This window comes from Gekko japonicus, unplaced genomic scaffold (assembly GCF_001447785.1).
Source record: "Gekko japonicus isolate JY-2015 unplaced genomic scaffold, Gekko_japonicus_V1.1 scaffold52, whole genome shotgun sequence".
NCBI classification, from domain to species: domain Eukaryota; kingdom Metazoa; phylum Chordata; class Lepidosauria; order Squamata; family Gekkonidae; genus Gekko; species Gekko japonicus.
In genome coordinates, this window is record NW_015168653.1 from 487,586 (window position 1) to 509,563 (window position 21,978).

General features: G+C 43.1%; 1 protein-coding gene across 1 annotated transcript in view; it reads left to right on the forward strand.

Annotated features, from left to right (window-relative positions):
• Window positions 1–796: 796 nt before the first annotated feature.
• GGACT (gamma-glutamylamine cyclotransferase) overlaps window positions 797–21,978 on the forward strand; it is a 23,908-nt gene continuing 2,726 nt past the window's right edge. The window contains exon 1 of the mRNA XM_015415091.1: window positions 797–833. The gene's annotated coding sequence lies outside the window, so the exon portion shown is untranslated. The remainder of the gene's footprint in view (window positions 834–21,978) is intronic.

The following is a 21,978-nucleotide window of genomic DNA, read 5'->3' on the forward strand; positions in this document are numbered from 1 at the left end:
TTCTTACATGAAAGTAAGTGCCACTGAATTCTGCGGGACTGACTTCCAAGGAGCCGGTTGACAGGCACTCGCCTGTTGACAGGCACTCGCCTGGAGATCAGTTGTCATCCCTGGAGATCTCCAACCACCACCTGGAGGTTGGCAACTACATATGGTGAGAGCAGCTTTGCGTCTCCGCCACAAACCGCCTTTTGGGTAGGATAGCCTTTTGGTTGCCCTTCCCACTCCACCGCGCAAGCGCGTTGATGCCTGGCGTACTCTTCTCGTCGTCTTGACGACAGCGGCTTCTCCCTCTTTTCCCTCCTTCCGCCAACGTTATCATTTGTTTAGATGAGGGTCATTTTCTCCGGAAAAGGCGGGAATAGTAAACACAGAAACTCCGCCCATTCCTCCGAGTCACTCAAAAGGCGGAAGTGGCTGGTGGTGAGATTCTGATTGACAGCGATCAGGCAAGTCCAGGGAGGGAGATTAACAAACCGTTAAACTGGCGGGTACGTTTTGCTAACCGGGTAAAGCAGTCGCTAACAGACTGCAATGGGGGGGCGGGGTTGAGCGGACGATCGTGTTTCGAATGTGATTGGTTTACAAGGTGTCACGAGATAGGGCAAAGGGAGGAGGGGGCGAGGCGAGAGAAGCCATCGCGTGCCCGGCGCCTTCCCTTTTCTCACCAATCATCTGCTTCCGAGAGTTGCCGTTTAAATGAGTGGCGCGTGCTGAAGTGGCGGTAGCACGTCAGAGGCAGCGAAGAGTTTGATTGGTTGAGGGCTTAAGTACCTTTCTAAAGCCAGTAGAAAACGGAGGCAGTCAGGCTCTGAGAACTGGTGGTTGGGAAGGTAGGTCGTATTCCGTATTCGAATTTGTGACACACAAACCAAGCAAAAACACAATAGTAAGGTTTTTTAAATTCCTCCAGAAAGCTAGTTAACAAATTTAAATTAGCAGAGCTCAATCCGCCTTCCACGCTTGTTTAGGGCACAGCCTATTGAAATGAAACGCTTGAGCTGCATCGATTTCAGTGAGAAGGATGTTGAGGTGTGCCTGATTTTCACAATTATAACCAGTGTGATTTTCACAATTATAACCAGTGAGATCCCCCAAAATGACAGCTTATCTCAAGACTACATAGGTCTGTTCCCTTGGAGGATATGGCTTCTGTGGACTTTATGGTGTTAAACCCTGCCAACCCTAGGCACCACATCCAAATCTCCAGGAATTTCTCAACCCAGTGCTAATAACTCCACTATGGAGAACGCTTAAAGGATAAAACTGAAGGCCCTTACCAGCTGGTTCATGATTCTAGACAGTTAAGAAATAGATTGAAGGGGTTTGATGTTTCTCAGGAGGGTGACCAAGATTACTGGGGGGGGGGGTGGAGCACCTTCTCTATAAGGAAAGGCTGAAGAGTTTGGGACTTTTCAGTTTAGAAAAGATTTGACTGAGGGAGGGGCATGATGAAAGTTTATAAAATTATGTATGGGCTGAAGAGAGTTGACAAAGAGAAATTTCTCTCTCAAAATACTAGAACTTGAGGGCATCCAATGAAACTGATGGGCAGTAGGTTCAGGATGGACAAAAGGAAATACTACTTTATACAGAGAGTGATTAAAATGTGGAATTCGCTGCCAGAGGATGTAGTGATGGCTATAGGAATAAACAGCTTTAAAAGGATTAGATCGATTCATGGAGAATAAGTATATCAATGGCACTAGCCATGGTGACTTAGGGGAACCTCCACATTCAGAGGCACTAAGCCTCTGAATCCCAGAGCCAGGAGGCAACATCAGGGGAAGGCCTCTATGCCCTGTTGTTGGCTGTCCAGAGGAAGTGGTTGGCCACTGTGTGAGACAGGATGCTGGACTTGATGGGCCATTGGTCTGATCCAGCAGGGCTCTTATGTTCTGCTTAAAGGCATAACAATTTTCTGCAGTTGGCAAAGGATTTTCACTCTTAATAAACATTTTTGGAATGCAAGAATGATACAGTTCTACACATTAAATCCTGTTTGCTTTGTGTGCATTTTAATTAGCCATTATGACTACAGTAAAAGTGTAGCTTAGAAGTCAGAGAATCCCAATGATTTTTTGCAAGAATCCTTTTCCAGCTGAATCGTACCTATACCTGGAAGATTTTGGGGGAAATGTAAACATAGCCTTTAGTTATTTTAGTTTCTTAGAAACTAAACAGAAGAGGGACACTGGAGCAGTTGTGGTGTTTCCACTAAACACAGTACTGTTACTGGCTGTTGTTATTACTCTTTTGATATGAACTGTTCAAGTTCAGCTCAGGAGACAAATGGCTTCAGCTAAACCTAAAGTGAAGATTTTGCTTCTGACACAAGTACAGCTGGAACAGGATTGAGTGGATTTACAGTATGAAGCTGCCACAACTTCCCCTCCCCAATAATTTTCTGCTTAAATCATCATTGTTATTCCTTGAATTTCATATGTATAAATATACTAATAGATTCCTATTCTTAAGATTAGTTGACAGGTGTATTGCAGACCTGTTGATAAAAGGAATATTTGTCTTTACACGTGGTTAATTATTTACTTAAGGAATTTCTATTTCACACCCTTAACCAAAGTTCATAAAATAGCTTACAAGAAATAAAAAAGAGTGAAAAGGTAAAACAGAGGAAATGACAAATGGCTGAGGAAGATCAGCAGCAAAAAATATTAAAGTATCCACAGCAAAAAAACCTCCACAGGCACAAGAGTATCAAAGGATGGGGTAACTCCAGCTATTGACCGAAGGAGAAATGCTTATTCCCAATGTACTCGTTTGATCTAACAGTTCTTATATTTCTAGAAGGGAGAGGGAGAGTGAAATTAATTTTTACACTGTTGTAACTACATAAGCAGATACATGAGCAAAGGATTAATCATAATCCACCTCTGTGGTAGCATGAGCAGTTGCTGATAAAATTAAAATAAAAGTGGTAATCTGAATGACAGAAATAAGAAGTGCTATAAATAAATAAGAATAAAATAAAATACACTGTTAAAAACAAAGTTGAATATTTACGACTTAAGAAAAAGGTCACCTTTGGAAAGTCTGGAATGAATGAATTCTTACTAAAGTTTTCCTCTTAACAGAAAAAGGTAGCATGCTGCTGGTTGGAAAAGTATAAGGCACCATTTAAAAAAATTAATTACTATCATGGTCTGGAAAAGAAGACCCTTGTTCCAAAGGCTTGCAACCTAGAAATTTGTAATGGGGAAGCCATGGGCAAAGTAGAATATTAACAACAAATATGTTCTTCATCTGAAAGATGTTCCAGAGATTAAATGGAAAGCTATCCAGAGGGAAGGATAATAGTATTTAGGTGAGCAGACAATGCAAATGGGCCGACAAAAACTTTAGTTACCTGTGGTTAGGGTTGTTAGCTCTGGGTTGGGAAATTCCTGAAGACTTGGGGTTGGAGCCTGTGGAGGGGAGAGACTTTAGCAGCGTATAATGCCATAGGGTCTGTCCTCCCAGGCTGCCATTTTCTCCAGGTGAATTGATCCCTGCAGTCTGGAGACCAGTTGTCATTCCTGGAGATATCCAGTTCTCCCTCCTGCCCCAAGACTGGCAGCTCTAACTGGATTCCACTGTTTTAGCATAGCCAGCAGACTGGTTATACAAAGCGGATCTGCTGATGTTGTAACAGGCAGGTGATGCAGCCACTGCAAACGCCTTTTATACTTGCCCTTTCAATATGGCTCTTGAATAGCTCAAAATAACCTTTTCACCAGCGTACATACCCATGTCAGCTCAATCTATGCCCGCCCCCTTGGTAGGGTCTCTAAAATAATAAACTCATGTTACCTTTCTGTTAGAGCTAGAAGCTCAGATAACTAGACTCCCGAGTTTAATGGAATTTAATAAAACTAGTTTTACAGTATCGCAAAAATAATAATCAGCAGTGAAGGTTGTGGGGGAGAAATTCTCTGATGTTATGACTATTATTTGGTCACAGGGATCTATCTTTCCTTTGTTGCAGTTAAGTAATAGAAAGCCTATATAATGAGACTGGCCCATTAGTTGAGTAACACGATAGAAAGTCACTTTTATGACGTTTTATGGTCTGACAAGCAGAAATTTGTTGAGAGCTTATATAGGTCTTCAGCTCCAGACCCTAACCTCTATGGTCACTTATTCGAGATATAATAAAATTTCATATGGACAGGGCCTGTGTTTACAAGTTATCATAAAAGAAGCCCTAGCTATTGTACTGGACACTCCATTTTGATTTTAGGAATACTTTGTTCTCCTGACTGGCTAGCTGGAACAATATTTCAAGATAACCTAGCCAAGAATAGGACAAAGTTTGAATCCAGTAGCACCTTTAAGACCAACAAGGTTTAATTCTGGGTATAAGCTTATACGTAGAATTAAACTTTGTTGGCCTTAAAGGTGCCACTGGACTCAAACTTTGTTCTGTTGCTTCAGACCAACACTGCTACCCACCTGAATCTAACCAAGAATGTGTTTTTAATTGAGTAAACCAGGACCAGTATATCTGATGTAATTGTCCTGTTGTTCTAACAAACATTGTCTTCCAAAGTAGCTGATACAGATTAAAATGGAATACACAAATGATGTTGGTGGAGCGTGTGTGTGTACACAAGTGAAAATACGAACAAGCCCTCAAGCTTAATTTACAAAAACAAAGATACAGAATGGGAGTGGGCAAAAAGCTAGAGGAAGAGGAGGATCAAGTTGACAATGCCAGAAAGGAAGATGTTTTTAAAACGCCCTTTTACATCCCATTGAAAGCAGACTAGGTTCAGTTTCCCTTGTTAGTAGTTCTTTCTGGAGGAAATACAAGGACACTTGTGTGCAGCAGTTGTTTATTTATTTATTAAAACATTTATATCCTGCCTTTCCCCATGGTTCAAGGCAGCTTACAATAATAGTTAAAAACACTTTCAGTTAAAGCCAAAATAAAATAGCAACCCAGCCCCTGGATGTAGCAGAACAGCCAGATCTGGATACTGAAACTACACAAGACAAAGTCAAAGTGCCACCTGCAGAAAGCAGGAACTAAATCTACATGCGAGATCATTCCCACTGACAAAAGCAGTGAGAGAAATTAAATATGCATAATACTCCTGTATGTACCATGTTGAACTTTTAGAACAAAGTTTGAGTTCAGTGGCACCTTAAGACCAACGAAGTTTTATTCTGGGTATAAGCTTTTGTGTGGGGTCTTAAAAGATGCCACTGGACTCAAACTTCGTTCTGCTGCTTCAAACCAACACAGATACCCACCTGAATCTACCTTTTACAGCTGAAGAACAATGAGGCATGGCTTTGAGCTACAGTAAGATGCCAGTAATACATAACTAAACACAGTTGTGCAGGTACTGTGTGTTCCCATTTGATAGATGAAACAAAACAGCTTCTGAACCTTTTGCTTTTGGCGAAGTCTGGATGCCACCTTTGAGCTAATTTTTTGTTGTTGTTTTACATAGCGTGACTTCAGTGTATGAGAACGAACAAAGTGAAGCATAATCCAGGGAAGATGGAGGCTATGTAGTTTGGGAAGGCAAAGTGTTTGACTGGTATTGATGAGGTTAGGCCTTAGATGAAGTTAAGCTCTCTGTGGCAGATCAGGTGAAGAGTGCTATTGGACCCCAGTCTTGTTGATGGAGAAGCAAGGTCAGTGCCATTGCTAGGAACACCTTTTGGTTACCTCTGGCTTGTAAACTGGTCCCTTATTTAGACTCTGCTGACTTAGCCTTGCTGATTCATACCACCGTTTCTTCCAGACTGGGTTACTTTAACAGACCAGTTTGGTGTAGTGGTTAAGTGCATGGACTCTAATCTAGGCGAGCAGGATTTGATTCCCCACTCCTCCACTTGCAGCTGCTGGATGACCTTGGGCAAGCCATAGTTTTGTCAGAGCTGTTCTTGAAAGAGCAGTTCTCTCAGAGCTTTGTGAGCCGCTCTGAGACTCTTAAGTGAAGGGCAGGGTATAAATCCAATCTCCTCTTCTTCTTCTCTTCCTTATGTGGGCTGCCTTTGAATACGTCATGGAAGCTTCACTTGGTACAGAATGCAGCAGCAAGACTCCTGGCCTGTTTCACATTACCATTGTAAACCGGATGTTATTCGTTGTTGGCCTCATTTTGAGTAAAGTGATATAGGGATGGGGGTTTCATACAGCGAATTTCCTTCTGCCAATGAGCCGTCTCTGAAGTTGTATGGTAATTTCAAACATTGCCACTTTTTTCCTGCCCCTTTTCACTGCACGATCTTCCTTGGACTTTTTTTAACGTTCTAAAGTGAGCACCATAGCGCTAAGCTGCTATAGCACTAGCAGCACCATTGAGATGCATTGACTCAGTGGAGTCAATGCATCTCAATGGTGCCTAGGAAGATTGTGTGGCAGAAAAGGATGGGGGGAAAGTGGCATTGTAGGAAACACTATGGACTTTTTAAAAAGCAGACCACAGCAGTGCAGAACTGCAGTGAAGGGGTTGAAAATAGGAAAAAGCAGTTTCCCTCAAAAGCAGCTCAGCTATGCTTTGCTAACCCAATACAAGTGGATATGTATGAACAGGTAAATAAATTCTGCTAGCAGCCAGTTACTAAATGGGTCTGTCTGAAATGACAGAAAAAAATCCATTAACAACCAGTTACCAAAACAGAATACAAAGGCAGTTTGAAAAGGGTCTCCTGTCTGGGGTCAGCCTTTCAGAGCATACAGCTCCAGTGCTAGGTGAATTGCAGTGATTGCCTGTATGTTTCTGAGCTCAGTTCAAAGTGTAGGTTATTATCTTTATAGCTTTTTGTGGCCTGGGGAGGGGGCAGCTCATACTTATCAAGCTCAGGCAGCAGCTGCATTCATTGGACAGCTTTCCCCTTGTGGTGCACTCTTTCGGGACTGCCTGTTTGGCAATAGTTGGGTCACAAGTCTTTTTCTGTGGTAAGTCCAATCCTTTGACTGTCCTACCAGAGTGGGTACAAAGGCCACCTTTACTTTCTGTGTTCAGGAAGGTACATATTCATGGGGCCTTTAATGGAAGGCAAACTGTTTTGGCAGATCCAGCAGTGTTTTTATTTTGTTTTTATTTTCCAGGCATTTCAGGACAGAGAGAATGTAGGGTTGCCAGGTCCCCCCCCCCCCAGCCACCAGCAGGGGATGGAGGAGGACCTCAGTGCTCTTTCCTCTCCCAAGACTAGCCAAACCAGAATAAATTATGCAAAATAATAAATCATGTGGAAGTATGCAATATGAGATAAAGTATACAATTACGCCATTCTATCAATTTGCATACTTATATGGGGCACAGAATCCAAGTTTTCTTGCTTGGGAAACACCTAGAGATTTGAGGGTGGTGCCCGGAGAGGACAGGGACCTCAGTAGGATACAGTGCCATAGAGTCCACCCTCCAAAGCATCTATTTTCTCCAGGGGAACTGATCTCTGTAATCTGGAGATGAGCTGTAATTCTGGGGGAATCCCCAAATCCCACCTGGAGGCTGGCATCCCTACAGGAGAGGTGACTGGATTGTCTTGTTATTAAGGCTGTACTTCTGCTTTCCTCTTTACTGCCATTTTATAGTGGTGCCTACTATCAAAATTCCCACAAGATCAACAAGTTTGGGGACCCCTAATGTAGTGTGTGCTCTGGCTGAAGTTAAGTAGATCTGGGTCAGGCCAGTGCCTCTTTTGAATGCCTCATGGAATGTAATTGAAATAAACTATCTGGAAATGATACAAAACACTAGTTTTAAAACCTTCCTTATGAGCGGGGACTGTGGTAATGAATCCTCGTTCAAAGTGTATCCAGCTCTCTGGGACAAAAATGTCATATGCTTCTAGCCTAAGCAATAACAGTAAGGACTATCAGTAAATCTGGATATTGAGTTAAATGTTGTAGTAACATTTTCCCCTTAAGTAATTTATCACCATCACTCACAGAAAGTAGTCTACTAACTATGGCCATGAGTAGCCATGCGAAACCGATATCATATATCACTTAAACAGCAATATGTTCTTCAAGATATTAACTCAGGTTTTTCTCTAATCAGAATCTGTATTTTAAAAATCAATAGCTTTAAGTTCTAAACTTTTATTTTCACCTTAATGGACTTCAAAACACTTAAAATGTGTATGGATTAGACCTAGGCAAAAAACCTATCCCAGCAAAAGGATTAAAGAGTTATAATATATGCAGTATATAGGAATTATAATTTCCTGATACTATAGTTTGTTGTGTAGCTGGTAGAAAGTATTTTGAGAGTGCAAATGGCAACCAAAGCAATATTTTAAACCCTTTTAATAATTTTTTAAAATATTTTAAAGCCTTTCCCCTCAGTTATTTCCAATTTTTGTGTTGGGGAAAGTCCTTCCCACCTACCCCTTTACTTTTTTCAGGTTGTTGTATCTTAAGCTACAGCTGTCTTTCCAAGAAGCAATCTTTCCCCCATGCGTAACACATCAAGTACGCCCTTTAATGTTGGATTGACCAGAGTTGGAACTGGGGGCGGGGGGAGGAATAAACAGTCTGTGAAGCTTGGGGCAGCTTCGCAGGTATTGTCCAGTGGTATCATACCAATAGTTCTGATGCTGTTTGTTTTCACAAACCAGGACTTGATCGTTTCGGAGCGGACAACCGCTGAGAGGAGACCATAACCTCTTGATTTTCAAAGGGGGCCGTGGCTTCCAATGGTGCCTTGCTGGCTAATGTAAGAAAGGTGTTTTGCCATAAAGAGTTTTGAGGTATTTGGTGAGGTTGGAGAGGGGTCGGCCCAAGCAGGAAGCCTGTGTCTGCCCCGTAAAGAAAATAGCAAGTTACAAAATGAAAGCATCAAAGAGCCAACAGGATGCGGTCCCTGGAGTCTGTTCTGGCATGTTGGTCCTTCTTGAAAGTGAGCACTGAGTGAAGTGTGACCTTAAAACTCACTTTATGCAAACAGACTGAGCTCAGGTTTAAAGTTCAAGGCATTTTGTTTTTTCACCTGTTTCCTACAGTTTTCTGAAACTTCTGAAGAATTAATGTGTAACTATATCTGGTCACTGAGCCAACTGGGTATTTTTTTTCCCTCATGGGAAAATAATGTTACTGTATAGAACAAGGGAACTATATTGCGTTACGGTGAAACTTTTCAATGCCGGCATCTCTACTGCTGCCTAAATAGTGCATGTAGGATCCAGTGTAATAATTATGAAACCAGAGGGGCTTGTCAGAAATTTTCTGTTTGGAGGCAGAATTTAGCCCTTGTTTACTGTAGGAGAGGAAGGAATGTGGCTCAGTGGTAGAGCTTCTGCTTTGCATGCAGAAGGTCTCTGGTTCAATCCCTGGCATCTCCAGTACAGAACAGGATCCTGAAGTAGTGATGTGAAATGCCTCCAACTGAAACCCTGGAGAGCTGCTACCAGTCAAAGCAATCAGTACAGAGCTTGATGGATCAGTGGTCTGACTCAGTCTAAGGCAAATCTCTGGAAATTATCCAACCCAAAGTTGGCACCCCTGTCCATGTATGTTAATGGATGTCATACTCATACCATGTTCTTTAATTGTCCCTCCTGAGGGAGACAGTTGCTATGATATTAAAAAAAACCTTCCTTTCCTTCAGCCCATTATGATGACAGGTATTTTATTAGTTTAATAATGCTTATTGTCTAGTATCTTACCCCCAGTGTAGTCATGCTGGATTCAGCAGGGCTTCCTCTCTAGTAATATTCATCGGATCACAGCCTTTGAATGCTCATATTTATCTTTGTAATCCTTACAACTACCTGTCTGTGAGGTACTTACATGTTGTTACAGTACCTGTGTGTTTGACCGGTGTGTATGTGTGTGTGTGTGTGTGTGTGTGAGAGAGAGAGAGAGAGAGCTGCAGTGGCACTTTTGACTTATAGAAGCCCCCCTAGCAAGTTCATGGCAGAAGTGAAATTGGGAACTTCCACAGTTCACACTTTTAGCCATTGTGCTATGCTAGTTCCAAAAAATACCTTGCGCCCACCCAAACAAATCTCCATTTAGCCAGTAGAACAAAGTTTGAGTCCAGTGGCACTTTTAAGACCAATGAAGTTTTATTCAAGGTATAAGCTTTTGTGTGCATGCACACTTCTTCAGATACAGTCAGTAATTATTGAATTAGTAGCTTGAAATCAGTGCACAGTATTGAAATGTGATCATAGCTCGTTCTGGTGGGAGCTTCTTCTGTTCCCAGCCGACTGGGTTCTCAGCAGCCTTCTTCTGCTGCCTCACAATCTGCTTTTTATTTTCTGTCATTTTTGTTTTCCCCTTCTGAAATACAGTCCTAAGCAAATAAGCTGCACCAACAATTGGATAGGCTGTCAGTCGTAGTTAAAAGAAATCGCTTGAAGAGATGACATACAGATTTCACTCATTTTCCCAGGATATTAAACTTTAATGACTACAGTATGAATATTTCATGAAAGTATCTTTTTGAATAGGGTTGTTTTGTCCTGGAGGATATTATACATTATAAGGCCTGATTTCTGCCTAGGCAAGGCTGGAGAAGAATGGTGCATCAAGTTTGTTTCCTTGATTGGAAGGAAAAATAAATTTTCATTCCCTCTCTGATATTTTACTTAAATGGGCTGGTGTTGCTATTTGACAGCTTGTTGTAGGAAACTAAACATCAAATGCTTCTTTTTACTTTTGCTGCAAAGTGGCTAAATGACCTTTGAAAACAGGCAAAAGGTTTTATTTTATGTGCAGGATTTTAGGAAAAGAAAGTTTCCAGCCAATAGCTCGATCAGTATTTTTACATTCATCATTTGGTGCACAAGCATGCAAACTTATGTGATTTGGATTTAGAAAAGCAGTGCATATTTTTTTGAGAGGAGGCTTCTTATGTTCAAGAGTGTCTTTTCACATATTCCGCTGTCCCCGAAAATGTGATTGTCCTGTGGCTGACAGATAGGTCACAAACTTTCATGCATTTACAAGTTCTAACTTGCCAGGTTTTATTCACGGGTGTGCTTATGGCAGCAGTCACAGCCGCCAGTCTTGATTTAAGCTTCAATTTCCTCATTGTTTTTTTCTTTCTATTAAACAGCATGTCAGCAACTAGGACTCGTAATGGAAACCATATTCCTAAATGTTGAGCAGGGGACTTACATTGCCTTGAAGGCCCCCCCCCCCCAGTAACAACTTCACTATCAATGCCCTAAACCTTAGTTCTCTTGGCCAGATGAAGCTTTGAGGAGGAATGTTCTGATTTGAGTTTTGTGAAGAATTTTCCCTCAAACTCTTTTTTCTCTCCAAAAAAAGTGTCACTCAATATACACAGTCAAGAAATTGCTTTCATGTAAATGAGGCATATCTCTTGCAGACAGATGTGCTAGTTGGTGCTGGAGATTTTAATGTGCATTTTTCATTTCCCTTTTTATATTTTAACTTATTAACTCTGACAAGTAACCTCTTGGTTGTGAACAATTTAAGTCACAATTCACTTTTTTCTGATTCAAAGTGAACACAAGTGCCCTAATCCCCTAATGGGAATTAATTGCATGTTTCGGTGCTTAAGTCTGATCCTTTCTCAATCCCCACTGGGACGAGTTTCTTCCTGAAGGATGTGTTTGTTATTCAAAACACAATCTGAAAGGTAATGATTTTTTTTTCTTCTAAAAGGGGGACCCGAGCAACCGAATATTAATGTTCCTTCCTTGTCGGGCAAACAAGCCATAGCCTCAAACCCATCTGATGTCATAAAGGGTAAACATACAAAGCTAACAGTTGACAGAACAACAGGACAAATCCTTGTGTTCTGAAGAGACAGTGCCATGTGAAAACAGAACATATGGGTTTGAGGGGAATTTTCTGCGCATTGGGGAAAATAGCATTCAGCTCTTCTGTTGTGAGGTAAATAACCCATGCTTTGGTCAGTGGCAATATAGTTTTCAAAAAGGCAGACTATTCTTCTGACTCATAAGGTTTCTTCTCTGTGGGAGTTTACTAGTGCTTTTTCAGTGTGGGAAGTGCTTCATAGATATTCCTCAGTAATCCGAACAACATCCCTGTCAGGCATACCACATTGCTGACTGGAGGAGGTTGAAACAGAGACTCGTGTGTGGGCTACCTAGTGAGTACTTGACTGAGGCAGGATTTGAACTAGGAGCCAAGGAGCTTGTGCTTTTAGCTGCTGCTGTGCTAGTAATGTCCAAATTCTGTTCTGTGAGATAACTGCTAGTGTGGCCAAAGGGAAAAAAAATGAAAAGGCTTGTATGAGCCCATAATTCCCTTCCCCTCCAAACATACACACAAGAGGACCCTTACCCACTGCAGCTCTGCGTTCTTCCAATCTTTGTAAATGGCATGGTTAGGTCATTCTGTTACTCCTGCTTCAGAGAGACAACAGAAGTACATAGCCTTGGAGGATAAGAACATAAGAGAAGCCAATGTTGGATCAGGCCAATGGCCCATCCAGTCCAACACTCTGTCACACAGTGGCCAAAAATACCAGGTGCCATCAGGAGATCCAGCAGTGGGGCCAGGACGCTAGAAGCCCTCCCACTGTTGCCCCCCCCCCAAGCACCAAGAATACAGATCATCACCTGAGAGTTCCTATCTATACCTTGTGGCTAATAGCCACTGATGGACTTCTGCTCCATATGCTTATCTAATTCCCTCTTGAAGCTGTCCATGCTTGTACCCGCCACAACCTCCTGCAGCAGTGAATTCCTTGTGTTAATCACTCTTTGGGTGAAGAAGTACTTCCTTTTATCCATTCTAACCCAACCGCTCAGCAATTTCATTGAGTGCCCACAAGTTCTTGTATTGTGAGAAAGGGAGAAAAGTACTTCTTTCTCTACCTGCTCTATCCCATGCATAATCTTATAAACCTCAATCATGTCACCCTTCAGCCGTCGTTTCTCCAAGCTAAAGAGCCCCAAGCGTTTTAACCTTTCTTCACAGGGAAAGTGTTCCAACCCTTTTATCATTCTAGTTGCCCTTTTCTGTACTTTTCCCAATGCTATAATATCCTTTTTGAGGTGTGGTGACCAGAACTTACATAGTACTCCAAATGAGGTCGCACCATCGATTTATACAGGGGCATTATGATACTGGCTGATTTGTTTTCATTTCCGTTCCTAATAATCCCCAACATAGTGTAGGCCTGTCTAGACATTTTCATTGAGTTCTCTACTACGACTCCAAGATCTCTCTTCTGGTCAGTCTCTGCCAGTTCGGACCCCATCAATGTGTATTTATATTTAGGATTTTGGGCTCCAATGTGCATCACTTTGCACTTGGCCACATTGAACCCCATTTGCCACATTGATGCCCATTCGCCCATTCTTGACAGATCCCTTTGGAGTGCCTCACAATCCTCCCTGGTTCTCACTACCCTGAACAACTTCATGTCATCTGCAAATTTAGCCACTTCACTGCCCACCCCCAAAGCACCAAGAATACAGAGCATCACTTGCCCCAGAGTTCCTATCTATACTTTGTGGCTAATAGCCACTGATGGATCTCTGCTACATCAGTTGCAGCCCTGCATGAGTCACTGCTCTGGGCTTTCCAGCCAGGAAGATATATTAAATATATTAGATCAATGCCTCACTTGGAAGCACAGCTTAAGTTCCTTTGAGGCTGGGTAATTCTTGGCTGTAGTATCTGTAGTAGAGTATGGCTGTAGATCACTGAAATGATTGCACCTTTAATTTCGTTGTACTATGTACAATGACAATAAAGTATATTATTATTGTTATTGTTATTATTATTATTTCAAAGTAAATGAAAAATTAAAGCAAGGGAGGCGCCTATTGCATTTACTGTTACTTTAATGCCCTTTAATGACCCTCAGCTTCAAATAAGGGCCAGGTGCTCTACCCACTTTGTGAAGACTCTTTACATCTGGCAATTATAGACCAAACTGCTGTGCTGGGGGGAAAAACCGGAGACTACCTTTCCTAGAAGTTTGGTGACTGATAGCAAAATTTGGGAAAGCATCAGATGCTCTGGGCAGGTGCAGCTGGGAAGCAGAATACTTTTGAATAGGAGCCAAGGAGGAAACCAGAATCTTTATTCATTTTTTTCAGTAAGCAGAACCCTCTCTTGCCCTGCTTTGAGAAGGCTGTTCCTTAAAATGGAACATCAAAAGAAAGAGCAAGCTGCATTGCAGAAACCAATCCCCATTTAAGACAAAAGCTAGAATCCCAGTTTGTGACAGACCTCTCTGAAGAGGAACATTGGCTGTATTAGAAATGATGTGATGGAATGTGGACCAGACATTCAGCAGGAAGGGGAGAACCAACAGTGCAAGCAATGCTAAGGTTCAGGAAAACTGGAAATCAGCCTCTGCTTTAAAAACTAGGGATGCTGAGAATCAATGTAGACAAACATGGTAGGTTTGGGGCGTCATCTTCAGGAATAAATAAGGAGTGAATAGTTGCCCTGGGGAAAGTCTTGCAGTATAATGTAAAATTCATTTCTATCATAAAAGCCATCCAAGAATTTACTGCAACAGATATGGAGGTGACTTGCCCCCAGTCAATCATGGTGGGTATAAAACCATCTTTAAATACAAGACCAAATTCTATGGAGCTGCTGTTGCATGGCGGCTTGCAAAGCTGCCACACATCAGGAAAAACTGACCATGGGAATCCACCCTACTCTCCCTTTAGCAACAGGAGCAGAATTTGCAAGTGTGTGCTTCCCCCTTCGGCTTCCAGTTCTTGCAGTTTGCCAGGTTAGTATTAGCATTTATAAATATGGATTCAGGAAGCTGGTATTACAAAGGCCCTTGAGTACATTACACGGAACAGCCCCATGCCGTGTTCTTTTTGCTAACAACAATTAAGCAACTCTAACTTTGTGTCATTTCCTCTGTGTTCAAAGAGGGTGGTGGAGTTCATACATGAAGAATCCTTTGACGGTTTCTGCTTCACCAATGACAGCATTTTGCTGATTGTCTAAACATGTCCATTTGCTGTAATAGCCTTCTCTAAATATGCTTTAACAGTACACCTGATGGGCCCAAGAAGGTAGCATCATCAGAATATTAAACCTTGTTTCCCAGATGCTCATCATAAGAAATATTAGATTGTGTTTCAAGGTTATTAATTCTATCCCTTTTTTCCGGCCCGTAGGTTTCTCAGCTCAGTCTTCTGTATTTTATTGAGAATTAAGTTCTATTTTGGCCCTTGGGACTTCCAAGGAAGAGTTTCCAGTACAACTTTTTGTGTACAGCACTATACTATATATTCACTGAAATTGTCAGTGCTAGATGGGCTTAATTTTTACATTATACATACTGCTTCTGGGATACATGACTATTCAGTTGTCAAGGGCAAGGACATACCCAGGTAGTTACTCATCTGCAGACCTTCATAAAACACTGCCCTTCAGTATAGGTTTAATGTCTGGTCTTTCCTGTCACTTTCCCCTCCCTGTGATTTCTGCGCTGTGCTCTGAACCAGACTGCCAGGCAGGAGGACTTTCATTTGTTCACTGCAATTCCCAACAATTTATTACCCTGGAGAATGTAATTAAAAATCCCCCCTCCCCCAAAAAACCCTATTCCAGATTAAATTTTTGCAGTGTGCTTTAATGTGGGGGTGCCCTTAAATTGTCTGAAAACTACATTACTGTGGCTCCTGAGCTTCAGAAGAAATTGCATTACACTGGTGCTGTAAACACTTCATTAGCTGTCTAAAATTTTGGGCAAGATGGTAGCTCTAACCCTTTTAAAGGCCTCAGAGTACTTAAAGAACAGATGCAGATATTCCTTAAAGATCTATGAGGTCCTGCTCAGTGTTTCATCACAGGTGGGTGCAAGGAGGACATCCACCAGGGTGTCTTTTGTCTTTATCTTGTCAATCACTTCATGAGGCAAAATAGTAATACATGTTTTAAATATTGTCATTTGCCACATAACTATATTACGTATGTTCACAACTGAACTGAGAATGAACCAGGCAGAACTTGCCATGATCATAGCTACTGGGAAAAAGTACAACTGTGATCTGTAGGGTTTCCAGCTCTGCACTGGTAAAATCCTGGGGATTTCAGGGTGGAGGACAGGGTTTGGGGAGGTGAGCAACCTCAGTGGAGTATAATGCCATAGAATCAGTCCTCCGAAGCTCCTATTTCCTCCAGGGGAACTCATCTTTTTAGACTGGCGATGGTTTGTAACTTTGGGAAAACTTTAGGCCCTACCTGAAGGTTAGCAACCCTGTGTGGTCATGAAAATGGCTGTATTATAGTTTTTGTTGTTGTTCAGTCGCACAGTCGAGTCCGACTCTTTGCGACCCCATGGACCAGCTCCCGCCAGGCCCTCCTGACTTCCGCTGTCCTCTGAAGTTTGCTCAATTTCATGTTCGTTGCATCTATGACACTGTCTAACCATCTCATCCTTTGCCGTCCCCGTCTTCTTTGACCTTCAATCTTTCCCAGCATCAGGGTCTTCTCCAGTGAGTGCTCCCTTCTCATTTGGTGGCCAAAGTATTTGAGCTTCAGTTTCATTATCTGGCCTTCCAGGGAACAGTCAGGGTTGATTTCTTTGAGGATTGACTGATTTGTTCTTCTTGCAGTCCAAGGGACTCTCAAGAGTCTCCTCCAGCACCATAGTTCAAAAGAATCTATTCTTCGGCGCTCGGCCTTCCTTATAGTCCAACTCTCACAGCCATACATGACTACTGGGAATACCATTGCTTTGACCATGCGGACTTTTGTTGGCAGGGTGATGTCTCTACTTTTTATCATGCTGTTTAGGTTCGCCATCGCTTTCCTCCCAAGGAGCAGGCGTCTTTTAATTTCATGACTGCTGTCACAGTCTGCGGTGATCTGGGATCCCAGGAACGTGAAGTCTGTCACCACTTCCACGACTTCCCCTTCTATTTGCCAAGGAGTGATGGGGCCGGATGCCATGATCTTAGTTTTTTTGATGTTGAGCTTCAAGCCCACTTTTGCGCTCTCCTCTTTTACCCTGAGCAAGAGGCTCTTTAGGTCCTCTTCACTTTCTGCCATTAGAGTGGTATCGTCTGCATATCTGAGGTTGTTGATCTTTTCCCCAGCAATCTTAATTCCCGCTTGTGATTCATCCAGGCCAGCATTTCGCATGATGTACTCTGCATATATATTAAATAAGCAAGGTGACAATATACATCCTTGTCGTACTCCTTTTCCTATGCTGAACCAATCAGTTGTTCCATATCCGGTTCTAACTGTCGCTTCTTGGCCCTTATACAGGTTTCTCAAGAGACATGTGAGGTGGTCTGGTACTCCCATCTCTTTAAGGACCTGCCATAGTTTGTTGTGATCCACACAGTCAAAGGCTTTAGCATAGTCAATGAAGCAGAAGTAGATATTTTTCTGGTACTCTCTTGCTTTCTCCATAATCCAGCGAATGTTGGCAATTTGATCTCTAGTTCCTCTACCTCTTCGAAACCCAGCTTGTACTTCTGGTAGTTCTCTATCCACGTACTGTTGAAGCCTAGCTTGTAGGATCTTGAGCATGACCTTGCTAGCGTGTGATATGAGTGCAATTGTGCGATAGTTTGAACATTCCTTGGCATTGCCCTTTTTTGGGATTGGAATGTATACTGACCTTTTCCAATCCTGTGGCCACTGTTGCGTTTTCCAAATTTGCTGGCAAATTGAGTGCAGCACTTTAACAGCATGGCCTGCTGCATGGCTTAGGGTTGCCAGTCTCCAGGTGGGGCCTGGAGATCTCCCAGAATAACAACTGATCTCCAGACTACAGAGATAAGTTCCCCTGGAGAAAATGGCTGCTTTGGAGAGTGCGCTCTATGGCATTATACCCTGCTGAGGCTGCTCCCCAAATCCTGTCCTCCCCAGGCTCCACCCCCAAGTCTCCAGGAATTTTGCAACTGAATTGGCAACCTACTTCATACTAACTTCTTTGCAGTCACAGTGCCCAGGCCCACAACTGCACTGATGGATTTGAAGGTATTATTCCTTCCCTGGTAACTACAGAGGTAGTAACTACATAGCAAAATGAGGCAGCATAATGTCGGACAAGATGCATAAAATATTTATATTTACCATGGTCAGAGGTCTTTTCGGGGGGGGTTGCGGGGGATCGCAGTTATTTATTACAGGTCTTTATGACCGAAGTCTTGACCAAGAGGATACCAAAGGGGGGTAAAATAGGTACATAAAATAGACATAAATATGTCAAGGTACATAATAACAGTCACATAAAACCCAGGCTGAGCCCAGAGATTAAAAATTACCTAACTACACTTGGGGCGGAGCCAACTAACTAAAATCATCCGAAGATTAAAAATCGGTGTCGAAGTTTTCAGAAGTGCTGGACTTTTCAATGCTTCTTGAGAGCAGCCACCTTAGCCAAGAACCGCGCCACGTTAGCTGTTATCAGTCCATCGGCATTTGAGTCAGATAACAGTACTGAGAGCACCCAAGGTTGCGCGGGAAGATTCATCTTCGTGAGAATAGGAGAGATATAAGTGCCTCTAACTTGAGTCCAGTGGGGACAGCGAAATATCAGGTGATCTAAGGTTTCAATTTCGCCAGAATTGCACAGACAAAGGCGATCTGAGTAAGAAAGGCCTCCAAATCTTCCCAGAGTTACCATTGTTGGAAATACATTTAAGCGGGCCAGCATAAAGGCGCGGCGGTGAGATGGAATTGATAACGTTGAATAAAAGTCAGGAAATCTCTCTGGAGGGGACAACCCCAAAGCCAACGGAGAGCAGGTGCGTCTTGCCCTGGCCACGGTGCTGGCCCAATCCAACTGTTTAAGTTTCTTCAAGGTTTCCTCAAGCTGAGAGGGCATCAGCTCTTCGTTAGGTGAGGACATCGGCACTCCCAATGTCCTGAGTTTACCAGCAAGAAGGGACAACCAAGGGTTGGATGTCGTGTCCTTTAAGATGGAACGAAGAAAGCCGGCCTGGGGGTGATGACTTGGGTCAGATAACTTAAATCTCAACTTGAATGCCCTCTTCCAAGCACGTGCTTCAAGCGAAGATTGAACCAGTTCCATACGAAGGACAGTCCCAGCAACACACCGTGGCGTTCCAGTAATTCTCCTAAGGAAGGAGTTTAGCTGGGAATCCAATTTCTCATCCACGCCAGCAATCCAGATTTCTACACCGTATAAAATTTGGGAGACCACCTTCGCATTGTACACCTCGATGGCCGGGGGAATCCGCTTAGCCCCCTTTGTACGGAAGAATTTCTCAACCAGTGCCGTGGCGAGTCTGGATGACTTCTTAACGTATGTCAGATGAGCGGACCAGGATAGATTGTAACTAAAAACAATACCTAGGTATCGGAAGGAGGAAACCCATTCTAGTTGGCCATTCCCAACTTTAAAATACAGAGGACCTCTTCTTCTCTTGACAGAGAAGCGAAGAACCTTGGACTTTGCATAATTCACGATAAGCTCTTCTTGTTTGCAATAGTCCAAAAAGGCATTGACAGTAGACCTCAGTCCAACTTCAGATGTTGCCAGCAAAACAGCATCGTCAGCATAAAGTAAAAGTGGTATAGGAAGACCAGCTAAATACGGAGGATGTCTGGCTCTCATTTTAAGAAACGGCACCAAATCATTAATATAGATGTTAAACAGGCAGGGGGCCAACAAACATCCCTGTCTAACTCCCTTCTGCACTGGAAAGGAGTCTGTCCTGACTCCTGAAGAATTCACTCGAACCGAGGCAGATGTTTTAGAATAGAGAGCCATAATCAATCCCAGTAGTCTGCGGTCAATATTGGTGTTCAATAACTTCTCCCACAATCTGCGACGAGAGATGGAGTCGAAGGCAGCCCTCAAATCCATGAAGGCCGCATAGAGACAACCTCTTGGACGCAAGGAATACTTGCTGGCAAGATGGAGAAGCGTCAGACAATGGTCTGTAGTAGCGACACCCTGTCGAAAGCCACACTGTTCAGGAAAAAGGAACCTCTCTTCATCAAGCCATTTCTGGAGTCTCTCCTGAAGGAGTGCAGAGTAGATCTTCCCAGGGGTAGCAATAAGGCTAATCGGTCTATAATTCCCTGGGTCGTTGGTATCCCCACCTTTGTGGATAGGTACCACAGTAGCTGTCTTCCAAATATCGGGGATATTAGCTGACTTGTTGATATCCGAAAACAGGTGGGCCAAGCGATGAGCCCACCATTCGGGATTCACCAAAAATAGTTCTAGAGGTATAAAATCCGGGCCCACCGCTTTGCCACGCTTCATCTGATTAAAACGTTCAAGTACTGACTCTGGAGAGACCCGCTCCCAGTCCGGAGCAGAGATCAACACCTCATCAATTTCCTTCTCATCGACAGGGCATTCTGAGGATTGGTACAAAGCTGCAAAATGCACCCTCCATCTGGCTGGGGAAATTGTTGTCACGATGTCAGCCTGACGTCCTGGTCTAACAAGCCTCCAAAAGGCCTTCACATCCCTGGACTCCAAGATGGTAGCAAGAGATTCCCAGTCTTGAGTGGCCATGGCTTCCTTTTTCACTCGAATTAGGTCCTTAAAAACTTTTTTGAGAGAAAAAAATCCAATCAAGTCCTCAGGTCTCCTAGTAAGTCTAAAACGCCGCAATTTTACTCGAATGGCCTTCTTGGCCAACCTACATTCGGCATCAAACCAGTGATTTGGATGACTTTCTGGCATCCTCCGCTGGTCCTCAGAAACCCGCTTAACTGAGGAACAACTATCCACAAAAAAGTTAAGAAGGTCAAGGTAAAGTATAGATTGCAGCTGGGAGGGATTTATCAGAGAGGGAAACTCAGGGAAATTACCAGAGTCCAGGCGATCTTGAATCTCAGCCACCTGCAAAGCATCCACTGGTGGGTTCCTCCGAGCACATCTAATCCACTGTATAGCATCTCCGCTGGACTTTATCACAACTGCCTCCCCTAAGTGACCAGTGGGAATGTTTAGAGAAAGAGACAGTGGAAGATGATCACCCCCTAGGTAGTCTCCAACGACAAACTCTTGCACCAAGGGGAAAAATTCTTGAGATATTAAAAGAAAATCAATAACACTAGAACCCTTTGGGGTATAACACGTAAAATCACCTGGTATATCCGGAAAAACTACACCATTTAGGAAAACCAGATTCTGCATTAACGCCATCATAGCTAGCCATTTGCCAGCTAGATTGACCTTCAGGTCCTTGGAGACACGAGAAAACCAAGGAGGGGGCAAAACTAAGTCGTCCAGGTCACCCACCAAGGACAACAATTGGGCATCAGAGGCACCAATCCTAGCATTCAAGTCCCCTCCCACGAGTATCATAGCGGCGGGATAAGTCTGCTGAAGCTTCTCAACCGTTCCTTCCAACTCACTCCAGTGCTTTTCAATCTCTTCCTCTAGTAAAAGCGGGGGGATATAATTGTTCACCAGAAGTATGGTATGATCAGAGGAAGTCAATTTCAAAATAATCACCATCCGATAAGGTGAAGACATCAGAAGAGAACACATAGTCAGTGGCAAGTTGTTGGAGATCAAGCACGCCACACCGGCCCTGGGACGTCCAGGGCCGGAACCCTTAATTGCAGAGGAAGAAAAGGCCTGAAAACCAGCCACGTTTAGAGCCCCAGTGGACCAGGTTTCCTGTAACATAACAATGTGGTATTTCAGAAATAACTCAACAATAGAACAATCGTGTCTCTTTGCCTTCCACCCATTCACATTCCAAGAGAGAATCTGAAGCTTCTGAGTACTGAATTGTCAATCTGTCTTAGATTTGGCCCCGGTTCTCTCTACTTGGTCTGATACAGAGGTTGGATTTGAAGGGAGGCTTGTTATCTCCTCCACTCCCGAATCACAGAGAATGCAGCCATTTACAGGGAGCAAAGTCGGATTCTGCAGATGACGGAACCTCCGCTCGGCATCATCTATGAATGCGAGAGACTGCTGCAAGGTAGCTTCTTGTGGAAAGTTTCCACCGGTCGATTGTTCCCTCATATCGGATCCCATTGTCAATGGGGGGCCACCCCAAGAATGGTGAACCATGGCTGTGCACACCGATTGATGGGAAGTCGGGCCTCCAGAGTTAGCCTCAGTGTCG